Raw genomic sequence first — 21840 nt, 5'->3', positions numbered from 1 at the left:
GCTAGCTCATTTCATTTATAGAACCCATAAAAAAAATTTGAAGCCAAACGAAAGTGTGACACCGATATGAAAAAGAATGTCTCATATACAAGTTTATACCTTCATTTTGTTATGATTTTCATTTTACAACCAACTATAGCATAAATGCTGCTGTATCAGAACTCCCTACTCGGTTACTAAGATTTTGGTTACTACAGGGCTAGGCACTCGGAAGTGTTACCAATTAAAAATGCTATAATTTTATCTGTTTTGCTTTTTTGTATTCAAAAACATTAGTTCATTATAAGAACTAGGCCAGGTTTAAGAAAAATGTATTATTGTTCGAGCAAGTGGCCTGGCAGTCTATCAAAATAGCATATCAGCTCAAGCAAGGACTATTGTCAACAGTCGTTGCTTGAGCTCATCTGCTCTTTTGCCAGAGTGCCAGACCACTGACTCAATTTGGTGAATATCTACCACAATTGTTATCTACTGAATAAAAATTACACAAATATACATACATTTTTTTTTATTCCGGAACCGTTAAACCGTTCATCCTCTGAACAGAACCGAACAAATTGTTCATCCGGATATTTTCCCTGAAACACAAAATCCCATAAAGGTCACGTATCCAGATACTATGTATAAAAAATTATCACGCGGACGGCATATTCAAGTACCTCCATAATTTTGAAGCGGAAGAAAAAGAAAGTAACAAGATATGTTTAATTACAATTTTTAAGTTTCGAACTGAAAAAGATAATTAAAAATGAAAATGAAATGCATTAATTCTGGTAACAAAAAGCAAATGTAATTTAGATCTAATAAGAAAAAACCCTTAAAAGCTCGAACAGTCAACGACGTAACGTAGACGTAGGTTGACGCAGACATGATCTACCCTATGGGATTCGCGTATTAACCAAAACTCACCACCGCATGGCGGTGACGTTGCCGTTGCGGCTCTCTCTCTCTATCAACAGTAAATTTGATATGCTGCTACGTACGTCAACCTAAGTTTACGCTACGTCGTTGACTAACTGAGCTTTAAGGCCCGTCGACATACAACTTTTGCGTTGCCTTGGCGTCGCTTCAACATCTGACTATGAATAAAACGAAATTCAAATGCCGTCCACATAGTCAAAATTTGGCAATGCTAACGCCAATACAAAGCAGAAAGATGACCAACTCTTAGCGGTTGCAAATAATTAAAATTATGTCAAATATTTTTTCTTTTTAATCAAATGCGGGCAAGAAATATCGTTTTTAGTGAATATATAGATCATTCCATATATTAAATTATCTGTCGTTAGTATGTTAACTTAGTTGCCAAAGCATTTGATGGCAAGCGTTCATTGTAGCAAGCACTAGCATTGCGCACGCTGCTCTCAAAACCAGGCGAAAGCAAACGCAACGTGAAAGTTCTATGTACATACATAGATGGGCCATAAGTTAAGAAATACGCCGCTTTAAAACATATTAAAGAAATCAATTGGCAGAAAGTCGAAACGTTTGATTGATTTCTATCTTCGCTGTATGCGCAAATTTATTAAATGCTTATTTTATATAGTCCACTTATAAATTTATTCGGCTGGCTACAATATTCGTACTCGTAGGCTGTCGATAACGCGACGAATTGACGAACAAGAGCAAGCAGCGTCTCTGTCTGGCTCAAACATACCAATGTATGTATATGCGACCGCATATGGATATGTACATATGTATATGTATGCACCGATCCCTGTAGGGAAACCCCGAACTGGTGAACCAAATTTGTAGTCCCGTACTAGATCTTTATCGCCAAAAACGAACCAGTCCGATAGTAACTAGATCGCCACCTGTTCAAAAGCAGCGATATGTGGTACTTTTAAAAAACAATTTTAGAAATCTATATCTAAAATGAGGAATTTGGAACTGGTTCAAAACTATGGAAAAAGAGATACAGAACGAACTAGATCTCATCTGGCGAATTTTGAACTAGTTCGAAACTACTGAAAAAGGGATGCAGCGGGGGCTAGTTTACTTTAAATAGATTTTTGCTTGGCGGGTTTTTCGTTCAAATACGCTTCCAGTCTGCACGTCGCAGATGCTTTTTCATAGTTTAGTAACACAAAACTAATATTTGTGTTAACATCTTAACATTATGGGACCTTCTGGAATATAACCAATGACAGTCAGGACCTCTGCAAATTCAGCTACAGCCAAAGGTATGTAAACGTGTTTTCAAATGCACAATTTAAATTACATTCATTCAAACAAATTTAATTTCAGATTGAAAATACATTTCTCTGCAAATAAAAAAATTACTACCATGGTAACCCAAAAAGAAAACATCTTGTTACTCTTTTCGTTTACAACTGGTTCGAAACTATAGAAAATGGGGTGCAAAGCGAATTTGATCCCATATGTCGAATTTAGGACTGGTTCTGAACTATAGAAAAGGTAATGCAGCGGGGGACAATTTCCAATTCCTATGACATCGCTGTGTTAAATTCGCCAGTTGTTTGCATGCAAAAGAGATTTATCGTGAACTAGTAGTGGTTCAAAATGTACTAGAAGCGCACCAGTTCAAAACTAGAGATTTTCCCCACAGGGACACGCTACGTATTTTTGCGTGTAGATACACGCTGAGTACTTAAAAGAGTTACGTTTTGTTGGCACTACCAGGGTTGGCGTTTTGGGCTTTTCTTTGGTAGATTGGTAGGACGCTTTAAAATTTGGTAGGTTTTTTAATAAATGAGATAAATAAATATATCTTCTGATTCAGATAGTGAAACGTTTTGCAAAAAATAAGTTTAATTAAGAATAGACTTGTTGAAAAAATCGTTGGCATTCTTAGAAATTTTATTTTCAATTAAACTGGCTACACACGACGAACATCGTTTGCTACAGACGGCGAGCGGCTCATAACTGATTTTGTACTCAAAGCGTAAACATGGAAAGGAAAGACGCGGATGATGCAATTGAAATACTTATGACTTAGGGTTTTTTATGTATGTGTTACTTAAATGTATTTATATTTTACTTATATGTATGTACATACATATACATATAGTAATTTAGCCTCATTTATCAAAAATTCAATTAACGCACATGGCTTGGATGCATTTATCCGCGATGTGCACACTGCAAGCATCAACACAAAGTGAGGTTGTTGTTTTTGTTTCCAATGCGATGCTCGCAAACCACGCTACGAACGACGAGCATGCTCGCTGAAAATCAAAATTTTTGATTTTTTGCGAGCATGCTCGTGAATCGCCCTACAAACGACGAACATGCACCGCAAGCCGCGAATGTGCGCGCGGATGTTCGTCGTGTGTAGCCAGTTTTAGTTACACTTCCGCATAGGTTTGCTGCGACAGAGCTTACGTTCTGTTTTTAATTAAAACTAAGCTTAGAAATAAATACTATAAACAACATTATGATTGTTTTATACCGAAAAAATATACCCTTACTTTTTTATTTTGAAATAAATAAATATTTAGACCCGCTCAGCGTTGACTCTATGTTATTTTGATATGCTTCATACAAAATGTATGGACATGAGACATTTTTGACAGCCAGAAAGATTCGATCTTTATTAAGAGATGTCGTAGTATTTTGGCGTTATATCTGATTTCGGACTTACCAAATTTGCTTTTCATAAAATATAAACGAAAAAAGTACTTCAATCCTTTGCGCAACCTTGCATTTTTAATTTCTCTTGCTTCCTATATTAACTTATGAGTTTTCACAAAAAATGGACTTAGCAACTTTTCATTCTAAGCTAGCGCTGTGTAAAATTCTGTTAAACGTCGTTTGCTTGATAAAAAGATATGGTAGTCAAGTAGCCATTTTGGTAGGTTTTTGAATCAGCTCTTGGTAAGAAAGGAATTTTTCCAGTGGCCACCCTGGTCACTACGACCACCGCAATAACAAAAGAGTAAGGCTATCTGCACACTTGTCGTCCAATCATAGTTGAGTTATCGTCTCGCCCTGAAATTTTGAGCCGAGCACATGCATTTCAAAGGAGATCTGCACACTTGTCGTTATCGGCTTGTTATCGGCAAATCGTAGAAGATGCAGAAACGGATAAGTCCGGCACTGTCGTTTGCTAATCGTTGTGCACGCATTGTTTGTTTACATTTTATGGTGAAAAATTAGTGAAAAAGTTAATATTTGCATCAAAATTGCATAAAAATTAGTATTTTTTGCATAAAATCTTTGGAAATTATTAAAAAGTGGATAATTGCATCAAAATTCAATAAATGTGAGCGTTTTAGCTATAAAATATTACGAAATTGTAAAAAGTCCCTGTGTGCATGCACAAAACACATTTCAGGAAAAGACAAGAAGAGATGTTACTGCAAAATGATGTCTAGAATTGTTGCAGCAAAGTCTATATTTTAAAAATTGCAGGTTTTTGTAAATATTTCGCGAAAATATCAACCAGAAAAACAGAAAATACCTTCTCCAAGTGAATTTTTAGACGCCAAATGAATTGAAATATCACGACCGAGTGTGCGAAAGTGTAGTCGTAATGTAATCGTAGCATCATGATTGTGACGATGAAGCAACTATGATTGGACGACCAATGTGCAGAAAGCCTAAGAAAGCAACCCAGTGGGAAAAGGTTATGTCTGGGAAGGCAGAAAGTAATGGATAGCCCCTACGCATGAAAAGAGGCAAGAATTTCTCCACAGCGATGTCATACGAAAGTAATGTGTCGCATGTCGCTTTACGAAACTATAATAGAATCTATAAATAAAATTAAAAAAAATAGAAAGTCCGTGCCACAGTTTTCGAACCCATGAACACGCATCCATTCGGCTACAGCCGCTGTTGAGATAACGTGAAAAAACATACTGGAGTTAGTTTTAAAACTTTTTGTTTTGTTTGAGACTTCAAATCTACACATCATCCGCTCGCTTACATTGCGATGCATCTTTTCGTAGTTGTTATTCTTTTCTTAGTAGAAGAAGGTAATAAAATCCCATTTTCTATTATATGTTTGTTATTAGGGAGCTCACAAGGTGTTGTATACTGTCGTACTGTTGTATGTCATAAACTTTAAACGGCTAAAACTATATTTAAGGAATTCGCAAGCTAACAGTTTTATTATGAAATTTCCCGCCGCTAAAAAATAGTTGGTGGTGATTTTAAGTCCTCAAAACATTTACTTAGCCGTTAAAAACCTTACGACATACGACAATACGACACTTACGACACCTTGTGAACCTCTCATATGTGTTTTATATGTTTTCTATGATATTGTTTGCAACTTACATATGTTTATTTATCTACTAGATCGCCCTCACCCGCTTCGCTGAGTGTATGAAATTTCTACGTACTACACTGAGTAAAATTTATTTCAAGAAAACTGAATTAAAAAACAGGAGGTTTAAAATTTGTTTAACCATCTTCAAAATATTTTCAAACAAACACTTTCTTAAACTTCTCACTTTTCATACTTTTTCAAATAACTTATCCCCTGAACTTAATATGAGATTTTAAACAGATGGAAACCTCTTACATGTAGTTTTGAAATAAAGCCCATTAAAAATCAATTCGATTGATACCCATATTTTAATAATTCATTTAAATTATTGAATAGTTTGAATTTAACATTTTAAACAGTAGACAACCGTTTTAAACCTCTTTCGTCTGACACTCGTATTCAAAATCATTTCGATTCATACCAATCTTCTATAAACTATAATCTATAATCTATAATAATATATATTTTGAAAGACTTTTTTATGTGTTCGCAAAGCTCGAGAACGGCCGAACCGATTATTTTGAAATTTCGGACACCTGCTTCAGACGTCCCAAGGATGGTTATAGGCTGAAAAAATTTCGATATATAAGGGAAGCGAGGCACCTCCTATACAAACCGATTTTTTCTTACTTTATATCTCTGGGAGTGTTCATGGTAGAATACCGGAACTTGGTACGGCAATATATATAAAANATTCGATTGATACCCATATTTTAATAATTCATTTAAATTATTGAATAGTTTGAATTTAACATTTTAAACAGTAGACAACCGTTTTAAACCTCTTTCGTCTGACACTCGTATTCAAAATCATTTCGATTCATACCAATCTTCTATAAACTATAATCTATAATCTATAATAATATATATTTTGAAAGACTTTTTTATGTGTTCGCAAAGCTCGAGAACGGCCGAACCGATTATTTTGAAATTTCGGACACCTGCTTCAGACGTCCCAAGGATGGTTATAGGCTGAAAAAATTTCGATATATAAGGGAAGCGAGGCACCTCCTATACAAACCGATTTTTTCTTACTTTATATCTCTGGGAGTGTTCATGGTAGAATACCGGAACTTGGTACGGCAATATATATAAAATCAAAAATATTAAGCTTCTTGACATCCATTTTTACAGCTGAATTTGATTTTTTAAAAGGTGGCAGCTCTCATCCAGCAGTGTACAAAGTTTCATGATGATCGGTTGAGTAGTTAAAGCGTGGAAGCGTAGCAAACAAACAAACTCACTTTCGGATTTAGAGTATTAGTAAAGATACTAATATATATTTTGAAAGCCGTTTTTATTCTGTTCGCAAAGCTCGAGATCGGCCGTACCGATTTTTTCGAAATTTCGCTTATAGGTTCTGGATGGGCTTTTCATTGTCTTAGGCAAAAAAAAAGTTTAAATACTTCCTAAAAATGGAACTCCAGGACTTTAAAAATTCTATAGAATCTAACATACATGCCCACATAACAGCGCTGCTCAGCGCCCTCTGCTGTTAATTCGTACGGAATACATCGCAAAGCAAGGGTTATGTATACATATACAAACGTGCTAATGGTAACGTTAATGTTGATTCTTATGTTAAAAAAAAAAAACAAATATGTATATACAGTTCATGGAGAAATAATGTAAGGAGTGTACTCGTACGCCCAACTATCTAAAGTTTTAGAAAACTTTTACTTGTTTTGCGTTCTCGTACCCAAAAAACTTGCAAAGTAGGGGAAATTGAGAGAACCAAATGTGAAAGAGAGCTGCAAATTTTTGCTGGAAAAATTTTTTCCAGCTAAAACTTGCAAGTAAGAAAATCAGCTGATCACAAACACATGCTTGTAAATAAACAAAAGAAAATATGGCCTTTTTGATTTATTTATTGCAAATTATATTATTAATGCTATTATACAACGAAAAAGTGAGTAAATTTAATAAGCACAACGTTTGTTGAGTTTATTTTTCGTTAATTTGCCATTAATATGCAGTTTGTTTACTTTAGTGTGTGCTGACTATGGTTGCCGTATGACATTTTTCGTTTGTACCATAATTTCCATAGAAATAATTAAATTTTAAGAAAAAAAGATTTTATTCAGTTAGTATTTTATTTATCATAGGCAGACACTTTATCGGCAAGTGCTGTATTCTTACCTGTTCAAAGTTGCCCTTAAATACTAAGTAATAATTTGGACCCAGAAACACTCTGGGTGGATGAAAAAACTATGTTGGCTTCTAGAAAAAAAAATAAAACAAAAAACCCTTTTATTTTTTGCAAAACTATAGCTGATTATGCATTTAACGAATAAACAACACCGCCGCTTATTTAAAATTGCCTAACTCTGTCAATTTGACCCAAACATTGCAGAAGGGTTAAGTAAGACTAATTGGCAAATGGTAGACATGAATTTATGAAAATAAGCAATTTTAAGGAGGGAATTAAAATTTATTTACTTTCCATATCAAACAGTATCGTGAATATGTGTCAGTCACACCTTTTATAGCAAATGAAGCAGTTTTTCCACAAATTTACTATTTAAACTCTGGTTATAATAATATTAACTGATTCATTATATTTAATATCATTATTAGCTATGATTGATAGACTTTTCAACTGAAAGAAAGATTGAAATAAAGAATCGATTAGAATCGAATAATTCGAATCTCGCCGTCGATTATCCGATTCCAAGAATCGTAAGGTTTAAATAAGATTCGAGAATCGATTATTTTTCAAAACTTTCCATCCCTAGCACCTCCCATACAAACCGAATATTTCATAATAAGTATCTCTGGAAGTGTTCATGGTAGAGTACTGGAACTTTATACGGGCGCGGCACCTCCCATACAAGTCGAATTTTTCTTATTGCATATCTCTAGAATTGTTCGTGGTAGTGTACTGGAACTTGGTGTGGTGATATATGAAATTAATCGCATAGTCATGGAGAAAATATGGAGCTATTGCAAAACAGGACGTGGCACCTACCATACAAGCCGAATTTCATATTGAATATCTCTAAAAGGGTTCATGGTACAGTACTGGAACACTTCGTATGGGGATATAGGAAATTAATCCCATACTCATTGAGAAAAATGGGCTCTGTGAAAAGAGGGCTTGAAAAATACAAACATACTGACTTTTACTTATCTTTGAATGTGTATATAATTCTTCTGTCCTAAATGGGTCTCTGGATAGTTTAGTTTCACAATTTAATCCGCCAGTTGGCGCTGGAGTTGAGTTATTACTTAAAATCTTTTTTATGATCTGATTTGGCGAATATTCAAAACATGTATTGGAAACGGTAAAGGTAGTCCAATTGCCAGGTGGTGCTGAGGTGGAGTTGTTACTAAAAAAGGTGCCGTAAATGTCAGACTAAATCGACCTGTTGCACCATTTAGTATATCGAACTCTCGTGTATTACGATTGGCCCAATGGATGTGATTTGCCAATATTATTATGCGTTAAAGCTTCATTCGAAGAAACCAGGGTTGAGTTGTGCAGTGGTAAATCTCAAATCACCATCTGTCGAAATACCTTAAAAGCCAGTTTCATGGAAGCAATTTAATGAAAATTTATTTTCTTAATTGAATTTTATATATACCTTGTTTATGCATACGCAAGAACCGCATTAACAAAAAGCTGATTTGACTCAACACACATTTCTTTCAAACATTTATACCTGTGTCGTTATAGCGCACTTGCTGAAACCGTATTCAAAAGTAAACAATATGGTTATTTTTATTCGATATTTCTTAAAGAATTAATTTGCGCGGTGGACCGAAATGGAAGCGGACAAGAATTCAAATTTGTTATAATAATAATTCAGATTTAAAACGGTCCGTATAAAGAAAACCAGCCTTTTTTCACTTCGTGTCAAATGAGTAATTGTTTATACCTGTTTTCTAACCGATGTGAGAAATAAAAAAGCGATTTGAAAACAAATTCGAGTCAATACACTTTTGAATTTCTGAGCGTATTGAAAGTTGGTTTATGCTTCCGTTTTGAATCACATCGAACTGGGACAAGGCGCTTTATGTGTTGGTATAAACAAGGTAATAGAACCTGACAGAAAAAAATAATTTTTCACTTAAATTCCTATCGCGAAACTGGCTTTTAAAGTATTTCATCTCAGTCTATTTATGTATATTGTATTTCTCTTGAACAAGGATACGCATTCATTTTGAAATTGCCACCACCTATAAGTTAAAGTTTTCAGGGCACATTCACTATAGATCCGGATCATTGTTGCTACAAGGGAATTTCTTATGGACATAATACTTTCGTTCGGTTATTTAAGGCGGCAAACGACCACCAAACCATAGTCTTAGCCGATGAATGTGCCAGTACAAATCGATAATGTGGATTGTTGGCGAAGCTGTTGGACTAAAATGTTTAAATTAAAAATACAATTTTCGGTGGGACGAAGTTCGCCGGGTCTGCTAGTTTTAAATAATTTTCATTTATAACAGCAGCCACATAAATAAAAGTTTCAAAGCTCGCACAATATTTCACAAAAATTAACGAAACTTCAAAAAATGGTCATCAAAATTTCAAACTATTAAATCACAATATTTAGAGAATTTTGTATAGTGTTACGCATTTTCTTCCATATTTTTTTTGGTTCAATAAATGTCTATAAGCGAGCATCAGGTCAAGATGAAGGGAAAGTGTTTTCAGGTACAGTAGTTGAGAGTTCTGGCTTTAATTCAAGCCTAAGGGTCATTTTCTCAATATCTGGTTAATACTAACTGCAGGTTAAACATCGTTATCGACGTGATCGACTCCATAGCATATAACAGGGAGTCGATAACGATGTTTATCCTGTAGTTAGTGTTAACCAGACTTTGAGAAACTGGCCCTTAGGCTTGAATTAAAGCCAGAACTGAAAACACTTTCCCTTCACCTTGACCTGATGGTCGCTTATAGACGGTTCCATGTCTCCACAACACAAGCAAAAACAGCATAAATAAAAATAACACACAAAAATAACACGAACAAAAATACCACCAATAAATATCATACACATAAATAACACAAGTAAATGATACCACGAATAATAATATGCTTTGAACTTTATTTTATTACTTTGCATTTACTTCATCTATTACGCTAATCAACATTAACTTATGAAGAAAGATTATATGCAACAGCTTTAATATACTGCAGTAGATAACCGCCAGAATCATACCTTGCCACAATAATTTCTAGTCTAGTATCTACATCTCGATAAGTTTTACTCTTCTTCGATGCAATCGATCTTCCAGCCATATGCTGGTCCAACATTACTTGGGTACACCAATTTTGTAAAATTAATATAAATAAGATGGAAGAAAATGAGTGCTGCCACTTTATTTGCGAAGAAAATGAGCTGAATACCTTTTGCAGAGAACAGCTTTCTGCTTAGGCAGCCTTCGGCTGCGCTTAGGGTTTATAACCCTCACAAATTAGAATTATCTTTCTGTTTTGATAAGAAAAGGGGCTGAACACATTTTGCAGAGAACACCTTTCTGCGTAGGCGGCCTTCGGCCGCACTTAGGGATTATAACCCTTACAAAGTAGAACTCTCTTTGTTTTGCGAAGAAAAGAGGCTGAACACATTTTGCAGAGAAAGCCTTTCTGCGAAGGCGGCCTTCCGCCGCATTTAGGGATTATAACCCTCACTAAGTAGCATTATCTTTCTGTTTTGCGAAGAAAAGGGGCTGAACACCTTTTGCAGAGAACACCTTTCTGCGTAGGCTGCCTTCGGCCGCATTCAGGGACTATAACCCTCACTAAGTAGAATTCTCTTTCTGTTTTGCGAAGAGGAGGGGCTGAACAACTTTTGCAGATAACGCCTTTCTGTGTAGACGGCCTTCGGCAGCGTTTAGGTATTATAACCCTCACTAAGTAGAACTCTCTTTCTGTTTTTCGAAGAAAAGGCGCTGAACACCTTTTGCATAGAACACCTTTCTGCGTAGGCGGCCTTCGGCCGCATTTAGGGATTATAACCCTCACTAAGTAGAATTCTCTTTCTGTTTTGCGAAGAAAAGGCGCTGAACACTTTTGCATAGAACATTATTCGGGATTATAACCCTCACAATGTAGAATTATCCTTCTGTTTTGTAACACTTTTCTGCGTAGGCGGCCTTCTGCAGCACTTAGGGATTATAACCCTCACTAAGTAGCATTCTCCGAACCTTCGTCAGAGAACACCTTTCTGCGTAGGCGGCCTTCGGTTGCGCTTAGGGATTATAACCCTCACAAAGTAGAATTCTCTTTCTGTTTTGCGAAGAAAAGGGGCCGAACACCTTTGGCAGAGAACACCTTCCTACGTAGGCGGCCTTCGGCTGCGCTTAGGGATTATAACCCTCACAAAGTAGAATTCTCTTTCTGTTTTGCGAAGAAAAGGGGCCGAACACCTTTGGCAGAGAACACCTTCCTACGTAGGCGGCCTTCGGCTGCGCTTAGGGATTATAACCCTCACTAAGTAGAATTCTATTTCTGTTTTGCGAAGTAACGGGGCTGAACACCTTTTGCAGAGAACACCTTCCAGCGTAGGCGGCCTTCGGCCGCACTTAGTGATTATAACCTTCATTAAGTTGTTGGTTCCGGGTTATTATTTAAATGTGTCATTTATGTGTATGATATTTATGAGTGTGACATTTTTGTTTGTGGTATTGTTGTTTGTGTTTTTTTTGTTTATGTTATTTTTGTTTGTGTTGTGGAGACGTCTTACCAATTAATTAATCTAAAAAATGAAATGTTTTTAGTATGACGGCAATGCCTGACCAAACGGCTGAACCGATTTCAATTCTGTAAAAAGTACTTTTTTGGACCTTCAGTGTGGAAGGTTTTTCGATTTTAAAAAATTCGAAACTTTTTGTTGTTGTTGCCAAAAAATTAAGAAACCTGCGACGTACAAATTTCACAATTCCATAGAGTTTTCTGTATATTGTATGTCTCTAAACTACTAAACGGCTGGACCGATTTGGTTCATATTGGGAACATATATCAGTACTTCGAAAAGAAATATTCGCACCAAAAATTTGCTCTCTAGGTGGCGCAGGGGTCAGGAAAGTTTTAATAAAATTGCATTTACTTGCTGATTTGGCTCATATTTAGAACATATGTTAGCCAGTTGAAAATAAATATTTGGACTAAAAATTTACACGATAGGAGGCGGTGGGATCGGGATATTCGTAACACCGTGAGAAGGATATACTATATGTACACATAAAATTGAAATGTATTTCGTATGACCGCTACGTGCCACTTCCAATACACAATGAACTTCTAATATCGCTTATTTTTGGAAGCGCTTATGGTGACGTCCTGAAATTTGACACAGCTTCTTACGTTATCAATACCATACTTTGGGCAAAAATTGGTAGGTAAGGGAATAGAGGGCGTGGCACCTCTCATACAAACTGAACTTCTCATATCGCTTATCTCTGGAACCGCTTATGCTGACGTCCTGAAATTCGACACAGCTACTTATGTTATCAATACCGTAATTTTGGTGAAAAATGGTAGGTAATGGAGAAGGAGGCGTGGCACCTCCCATAAAAGCTGAAGTTCTCATATCGCTTATCTCTGGAACCGCTTATGCTAACGCCCTGGAATTTTACACACCTACTTATGTTACCAATACCGAACTTTTGGCGAAAAGTGGTAGGTGTTGGAAAAGGGGGCGTGGCACCTCCCTTGAAAACTGAACTTCTTATATCGCTTATCTATGGAACCGCTTATGCTAACGTCCTGTAATACATAGAAAGACTGCGAAATTGAGTAAGCGCACCCTGATGAAATTGCTCGGGCCGACCGTTATAGCAGCAGGTTTATAGATCAAATTAATATACATATGTACATATGTCCTTGGATGACTAAATATTAAGGCGAATTTTAAAAGTGGCAAATTAGCAAGGAAAGAGTCGACCACATCCGTCCAAGAAAGAACACGGTAGCTGTATCAATGGCTTCATTTGAACGATATTCAAGAACTGACTCATTTAGCCAATGTTCGGGAAAACTTTTCGTCCTGGGAAACATCGATGATTTTTGGCCCTCTTTTAACAGAAAACTTATAAAGACTTTGATTGGCCTATATAACGCATCGGACCAATGTTGTAGTTGCAAAATTATTGAAAAAGATTACGCACAATTGGCAGAGACCCTACAGGTGAAAATAAGATCGTCGGTAAAGCTCATGACATCGAAAGGGATTAGTATTTTATATGGTATAACAGCGCTATGTGTGGGGAAGGTTCTGCTATTTATTTAGTAGTTTCAACCTAAACTAAGAATTTTTAATTTGCAAACCGTTTTTGCGTTTCAACGCTATTTTGGCATCGACCAACGCAAAAGTTATTATCACGTGCCGCGAAACAAGCGGGAATGGGCTAGTATTGCAATAAAAATCACACCAAATTATAAATTTCTATATATACAGTCCGCACTAAATTATTGGCACAGAGAATATTTCACAATGTATGGAACGATTTTATTTAAAATTTTCCGCGAATTTTTCATAAAAATATCGTTCATACTACAAAAAACATAAACACAAATTTCTAGACTTTGTGCAAAACTTAGAAGTTTGCATACAAGTTGGCAATTTAATACAACTAAGTGTTAGTTTGAAGTTGGTACAAAATCTCGTCTTCTTTAAGCAGCCATCGTCATTATCGGCGCGGCGGCGGCGGTGGCGGCGTTCGGCGCCTAAGGAATTTTGTACAAAATTTTCATGTTGTATGGTATATGTTGTACGGTGACAGGTAATAAGGTCAATTGAAATAAGGCCAATTGACTTTATTTCCCACCCTTGTGCGAAATGAAGTCAAATGACATTATTACCTTTTCAAAAGCGAAATAAAGTCAACAAAAATTTGGAAATAAAGTCATTGACGCTATTTCCTCATTCAAATGGAAATAGCGTCAACAATACTTAAAGTATGTCGATTCATATAAAAGTGTTGTTTTTTAATAGATGAAAAAGGTTATTGTCAAATCCTCAGTATTGTGATATTAATTCTCACACAATCATGAACTACCACAATTTGATTTTATTAAAAAATTTAAATTACGAATATGTAAAAACACGATGCGAAAAACTAAACGCCTGCGCACAGCTGGAATACGAGAAATATTTGAAGAAAGAGTTTAGAAATGATGCATAACTTGCAAAACATGTTTCGTTTCCACAAAAATAAAGCGAACACTATTAAATTGAAGAAACAGTCCATGTCCAAAAACCCCGGAGGAACACTGAAAGAATTCTGTGTTTTAAATTAGCATATTTTGAACGAATTCGGAATGTCTAAGGTGGAAAAGAAACCAANTTATGAGGTACCATATTGAGGATAAACAAGTGTTAAAATGTGCCAAATAGAAAAATAAAAGTGCCAAAAAAGGTGTCATTCCTTTTAATCATTCACATTTAGCAATAAAATAAAGCTACATTTTCCAAACAAAAGTGCAATGATAAAATAAGATAAACCTTTATAAATTAGAAACGTTTAGTTAAGAAAAAGAAGTGCACGCAAAGGATTTCACAAAAATGTATTGAAATGTAATTTTTTTTACAAAAGTGCCATTTCGGCACTTTGTGCCAAATTGAAAAAATTAAGGGCCATTTGAAGTAAAATAGGGACAAATGGCACGGTTTGAGCCAAGTTGGCATCCCTGCTTCTAATAACTTACATATATAAAAATGTGAAATATCGAGGGCTTGAATTCATTAATACCCTCTGTCTGGAATTTGCACAAAAACTAATTTGTGATTTTAGAAACCGTCTGGGACTTATTACCTGTCGTTATATAAGGTAGCATTAATATCACTGATGACAGTTAAAGCTTAGGTGGATTTTTACATCAGAATCTCATCTTTGTGAAATGTATGCAGATAGAGGGTATTTTATTGAATATAAGCCCTAGATGTTTAAAATATATACAAGTTTTATTTCAACGTATACAAAAAATAAATCTACCTACGTTACAGCATGGCGGGAGACGGGGAAGGGGGGCCAGGGGGCCGCGGCGTAGCGTGACGTAGTTTGCGCGCCGGTCGCGCGGTGTGCCACGCTGACGCGGGCCGCCGCGAAGCTAAACAAATTTAATGCTTGAAAGAGAAATAATGTCAATGGATTTTATTTCGTTTTTAAAATGGTAATAATGTCAATTGACTTTATTTCGCACCAGTCAATTGACCTTATTTCCATTGACCTTATTACCTGTCACCCTAAATACTACTCGTTTAAAAACACAATTTTACGAAATGAAAATTACTTTTTTAAAGGAGTTTTTTTTGCATAATTTTGGCCACTGGACAAGAATATGACCTCCTTTATTTTTCCAAAAAGAGCGTAACTCAGAAAAAACATAGGTAACATATTTTTCGATCGAAAGCATTTATTAGAGTTAAATTAGGGTCGAATACTGGTAATCTAACGATTTTTTTCCGCAGTATACAACTTTTTCCCATACTACAACCACAATAAAGTTATAACACATCAAAAACTTTAACGCCAATATCTCAGAAAGCAGTTTTAACCAAAGCAGCTTCTGTTCATCTAACTCATTCCATCGAACTCCTCAATTATTAGAGATAAAACAAAGACAAGTTGATTTTCCTGAGTATTTTTATTTTTTATTTTTTAAACAGACTTTAAATAAAGAGCAAACTCTTGTTTTTGCAAATTTTTACATTTGTAAGCTATTTTATTCTGGGGTCCCACATACGTATACAAGTACTAGGTGGCTGTGTGAAAATTACGTTAGCATTCCTTAATGGTGGTCAAACCCCAGGAAGGTTTTGCTCCCTCGCATCGCAACGTTTTCTACAAAGGGTTAAAGTTCCCCCTTTTTGGTAAAAATTACTATTATTTTTCATTACATTCGGTTCCCCTTAGAAAAGTTTGGCGCTTAATATTTTAGTGGACATTTTAACCATCTATAAGCCATTTTTTTAAACAGTGGGTCAAAAAGACCCATTCTGGTTCGAGTTGATGGGTTAAACTTTTAGAAAAAAGTAGACCAACCTTGTTTTCAATATGTAATCCGCAAAAAATCGTAAGAACTCCGTAACATAACGGTTGATAAGATTACTGCAAAAATTTATTGATAGCGACATAAATTATCCCAATAACTTGACTTTAAAAATTTTTTATTTCTTTAAATTTAAATAGTACATACGGATCTGTCCTGCAGAAAAAATAATCAATTGATAGAAAATAACCCGTTGTAGTTAGCTTTTTTGCGGGATTTCTATAAAATATATAACTTGTAGTTAGCTACAAAAAGCTAGCTTGAAACTAGTTGACAAGTAATGCAGGAGTAATGAAGGAGTTTGTTTTCTTTAAACGCGTTTGGACAAACACGTTGAGGACAAGTAAAAGGAAGATCGAAATTTCATATTATCATTTTGAAGTTATGTCTGACGGAGTCCGAATATGGGACCACCTACAGAAGAATATGAAAACAAATATGAAATGTAATAAAGTAAAAAAAATAAAAAATAAAAGTAAAATAAAAAATTATATTGTTTTTCGTATTGATATTTTATGTCCAAAAGTAGTTAGTTACAAGTTAGTTACATCTAATGCAGAGGTAAACCACCCTTGACTATTTCGCGGCCATCGCCATGGAAACCTCTCTGAAGTTGGCAGGACAACTTTTTCTCAAAGCAAAAATTCCTAACGGATAATATGCCGTTAAATATCCGTAAGTCGAGGGACGACCGCTGTTAAGAAAAAACTTTTTTTTTCTATATTTTTGCGATGTTGCTTTGACCAGGGTTTGAACCCTGGTGCTGCGGGGTGGAAGCGCGCACTGCTTACCACTACACCACAGCGGCCGACGGCCAAATTTAATTCGGAAAAAAATAACTGTTATTTTCGGTCCCTGGAATATTGTGCAAGTGCACAGACGTGATGCACGCTGATGACGTGACAAATTCTGAAACAACCAAAAGGATGAGAATGAAGAATTCTTTCGAAAAAACGGTGTTTAAACAACGATTGTGCCATGATGCTAGATTGTGAAGATGAAAGTCAGGAGGATACATCCGGCATTTGCAGCCCCGATGAAATTCTCAAAAAGTAATTATTGCACCGCAATAAAAATAAATAAATATAACTGAAAGTCCTCTTCTGCAGTGTCAATCGAAAAGAATTTACAATTTTGTCAAGTCTCCAGTTTTTCAAGTTTGTAGCCTCGAGCGAGTAGTTGTATAGTAGCGCAGGTTTGATTTACGACCCTTCAAAAAGTTTTTATTAAGTACAATGTTCCAATTTTTAAATTCAAGTACTAAAAAAACATTCAGTCTTATCATGAGTTTAATTTTCCCCGAACCGGTTCACTTTTCACTTTTGGTTTTCATGTACATATTTACTATGGGCGGAATACAAAGTTTCGGGCGAATTTTTTTTTCGGGCAAAACTCAGGATAAGGCAGATTATTAAAAATTATTAACCTTTCCATTTTTTATTTACCTAAATTATCTAATTTACCCANAATCCGCGGATGTTAGCTTTTAAACATCCGCATTCGTATCCGCGGATGTCTAAAATTCCACATTTGCAACGTCCCTAATATGTACAGACATAAGCGCTTGGAGAAGAGATACTGTTTAATTCTTCGCCATGTGAAGCCATGCGACAGAGAGAGATAATTTTTGCGTCGTTGATCAGGATAAATGTTGGGCTTCTGCGAAAAAATAGACCGTAGATTTTGACTTCCACGGCAAGATTATTCTTTTCACGGATAAACAACGGATAATTTACGGCAAATCAATCAGATAGTTAGTTTGGGTTTAGCTGGTTTCCTTAATTGGTTTTCAGAATTTTTTTAAAATATGTCCGCGGCAAAATTATTCTTTTCACGGATAATTTACGGATAATTAACGGCAAATTATCAGATAGTTCTTTGGGTTTAGCTGGTTTCTTTAATTGGTTTTCAGAAGCGATATTTTTTAAAATATGTCCGCGGCAAAATTATTCTTTTCACAGATAAACAACGGATAATTTACGGCAAATTATCAGATAGTTAGTTTGGGTTTAGCTGGTTTCCTTTATTGGTTTTCAGAAGCGATATTTTTTAAAATATGTCCGCGGCAAAATTATTCTTTTCACAGATAAACAACGGATAATTTACGGCAAATTATCAGATAGTTAGTTTGGGTTTAGCTGGTTTTCTTAATTGGTTTTCAGAAGGTGTCCTGCTAACTTCCACGGTTGGCAAGCGTGGTGTAGCCGCACTTACGGCAGTGCATACGGACGGAAGGCACCCCCAAAGGAGTGACGACCATCCGTACACCTATCGGCTGACGGCCATAAGAAATCTGACTGAAACGTTTAATTTTTTCTAGTTTTCTAATAATAATTAGAGAATGCTGTTTAGTTTTTTTTATCATGAATTAAATAATTCTTTAAACCACTTATATGGTCCAAATTTTGTCCAAAAATTAAAAACAATTTAATTTTTATTGCCCATTAGTAAAATGCAAGTTTGAAGTTGCTTAAAAATAACCTTAGTTTTTTATAACTATTTTTTACTGACGGTGTCACGCATTTCCTTCCATTAATAATTTTATATATAAAAATTATAGAGAAATACATGCTTCTATCATGTAAGTCCTGCCATCCTAGTAACTTTCGCCTCCCATTATAAGAGGGTAGGAAACTATGCCACGGTAACTTACACAATGCGAGCTTTTTGTACGCGTTCTATTCTATTTGAATGTATGTCGTAATAGGGATTTCATATTAGAGAACAACATTCGAGGTCCCTCCTGACTACTGAAATATAGAGTGATTTCAAAGTAAATGGATCTTTGAACTCATTTTTGTTCTTTCTTATAAGCCCTAACATTGCAAAGTAAGTTTGGAATCAAAGATAACACCCAAATCATTCATTTCATTGCACCTGGATAATGCGCAGTTATTAAACTCATAGTCGTATACAATATCATTCATAGCCTTTCTAGAAAATGTATGAAAGAATCACTATTTTTAATTCAATTGTAGCTGATTTAATCTGCACAATTGTGCCAGCGCGTCGAGATCACATTGAACTTTACAACTGGCTGTGTAGTCGCATATAACAGAGAAGAGCTTTTCATCATCAGCAAACAATAGCCAGTTAGTATACTTAAAGCAATCAGGCAGGTCATTGATGAATAACAAAAACAGGAGTGGCCCACAATGGGTACCCTGCGGTATACCTGACACCGCGTCGACAATAACTCTTGATGTTGCACACCCAATTTTAATGAAGAGTTTCCTTTGATTTAGGAAGCTTGAAAAGAAATCAAGCAATTTTCCGCTAACGCTATGACACTCCAGCTTCTTCAACAGAATGATGTGGTTTAGGGCGGTATTGTCACTTGCGAAGCGAACGGTTTGGCGAAGCGAATTAAAAGGCAGAGAAGGTATTAAAAGTGTGCGCGATGCGAAGAACTTGCACAAGCTGGTAAAAGCGAACACTCTTAATGCATATTTAAGTTGCGTCCGCCTATCCATTCGCTTCGCCAAACCGTTCGCCTCGCCAAATTCTTTCGCTTCGCAAGTGACAATACTTTATGCTTGAAATACAATACCGGCGAACGGCAAACTTCGCCGAATTGGGCGATGCTGTCGTTCACCGTTCGCCCAGCTATTTCGGCTACTTAAACAGAATTAGAGCGGTAGCGAAAACAGCTGATCCCATTTGGTCGCCTTTATAATTTGGGTGACCATATTTAGAAAAAACTAAACCATATTTAGAAATGAGGAAATGATAACAAATATAAATGTAAAACAAAGAAAGATTATTATAAATAATTTGTTTCAAGCCAGATTTAACGAATCCACAGCTATATTTTTCAAACAACAAAAAAAGTCGTGTTTAGGTTGTTTTCTTTTAAAACTTTGAAAGCAAAAAACAAATACGGCCACCTTTGGCACGCACAGCTGTCATCGCCCAGCAGGGCGATAGAAATAAATCTATCGCCATGAAACGCCGCCAAGCGAACTTCGCATTTCGCTTTGGCTGTGTTCAATTTCATATGCTTGCGGGTGTTCTAATTTTGACAGCGCGAATTTCGCTGTGGTGAGTTCGCCGTTCGCCGGCATTGTATTTCAGCTATTATTTTGTCGAACGCTTTGGAAAAGTCCCTATAGATAACGTCCAGTTGCGTACGTATTTCAAAAGCGGATATTACTTGCTTTGTTATTAAGGCTAAATTCGTACATGTTGATCTTCCCGGAAAGAATCCGTGTTGGCATTTAGATATAACACTATTTACGTGATCAAACAATTTAACCTGGATTATAAGGTCAAACAGCTTAGCCAAAGTGCTCTGCTTAACTATGGGTCTGTAGTTACAGACGCCATTACGATCGCCGGATTTAAAAACTGGGACGATGGTACATAACTTCCATTGGCTTAGAAAAACTCCCTTATTAAGACATTGTTGAAAGAGTAGGGAAATAGGAGTGACTACTGCGTTGGAGAAATGTTTAAAAATAACTGTGAGAAACCTTCAGAGTCGGATTTTGCGCTCGAATTCAGTGACGAAATTGCAAACAGAACACCTTCTTCTGACACAGGGAATGATGTGATTGTAGGCAAACGTGTGAATGTAAACGTAGGGGTTAAAAAAGTGGCTTGGGTCTCATAGACTTTCTGAAAAAATGTTGCGAACAAATCACATGAATCTAATGTATTTGTGGAGGTGACGCCTTCGTATTGCAAGCTAGTGAGGAAACCATTTATTTTCCTTCTTGAGTCGATAAGGTGCCAGAAACTTGATGGATTAGATTTGAGGTTAACTTCAAACTTATATATATAATGTCTAAATAAAAAACTATGGAGACAGTCGAAATACTTTCTCAAGCGATAAAAATTGGATCAGCATCTGAATTACTTTTCTTAAATTTCTTCAAAGCTTTATTTTTTATGTTCTTTAAATTACTGAGTTTAGAGTTAAACCAGGGTGGTTTATTTCGGGTCGCGGGTCTTTTCAAAGGGACATAGCCGGATACAGGAATTTCAAATTCTCACGCAAAATCTCATAAATGACGGTTGGACAATTTGAGGCGTTTAAAAACGCCCAATCAATGGAGTTTAAAAAATTTGTTAACGCTACGTAATCAGCCTTAGAGTAGTTACGCTTCTCTAAAAGATTGGACTCATTATTTTCAAATGAGTAGAAATTTATGCTAACAAAGATCGCCTTATGGTGAAAGCTATTACTCAAAATTGGATGTAAGCATTCCTCACAAGATAATTTTAAATCACTAGAAGAAAATACTAAATCGAGTATTCTGCTGTTATCATTCAAAATCGCATTATGTTGATTAAAGCCATAAGATAACAAGGTACTAATAAAATGGTTATCGATGTCAGACCTGAAGTTATGCGGTAGTAAATTATTACACGTGTGTCAAGTTAGCACTGCACTTTTCGAAATTGGAAAAGTTACCTACGGCATTAATTGTAGTGTTTATGTTGTAAATTTGTTGTGGAAAGAAAAAATGTGTAGCTCTCATTTTTTAAAAAATATGGTATATAGTGCTAACTTGACACCATAGACCTAGTCGATAGAATGGAGATATCCAATATGTTACTATGCCATTAATTGTAGCTTTTAACTTTAAAATTTGTTGTG

At 35.7% G+C, this 21840-nt stretch overlaps 1 protein-coding gene and 1 long non-coding RNA gene across 11 annotated transcripts in view; one reads left to right on the top strand and one right to left on the bottom strand.

Annotated features, from left to right (window-relative positions):
• The window catches only part of Ephrin (ephrin), a 276024-nt gene that overhangs the window by 36259 nt on the left and 217925 nt on the right, over positions 1 to 21840 (top strand). The window lies entirely within an intron of this gene.
• Positions 10568 to 11130, bottom strand: LOC108358491 (uncharacterized). The gene is made up of 2 exons (XR_001846783.1): positions 10720 to 11130; positions 10568 to 10608 (listed from the first exon to the last, which is right to left on the bottom strand). It is a non-coding gene; the product is annotated as an uncharacterized LOC108358491 (long non-coding RNA).

Source organism: Rhagoletis zephyria, unplaced genomic scaffold (genome assembly GCF_001687245.7).
Source record: "Rhagoletis zephyria isolate East Lansing unplaced genomic scaffold, Rhagoletis_zephyria_1.1 Rzeph_scaffold_00260, whole genome shotgun sequence".
Taxonomy (NCBI): Eukaryota; Metazoa; Arthropoda; class Insecta; order Diptera; family Tephritidae; genus Rhagoletis; species Rhagoletis zephyria.
The sequence above is the reverse complement of the archived record's forward strand: the minus strand, read 5'-3'. Positions and strand labels throughout refer to the sequence as shown.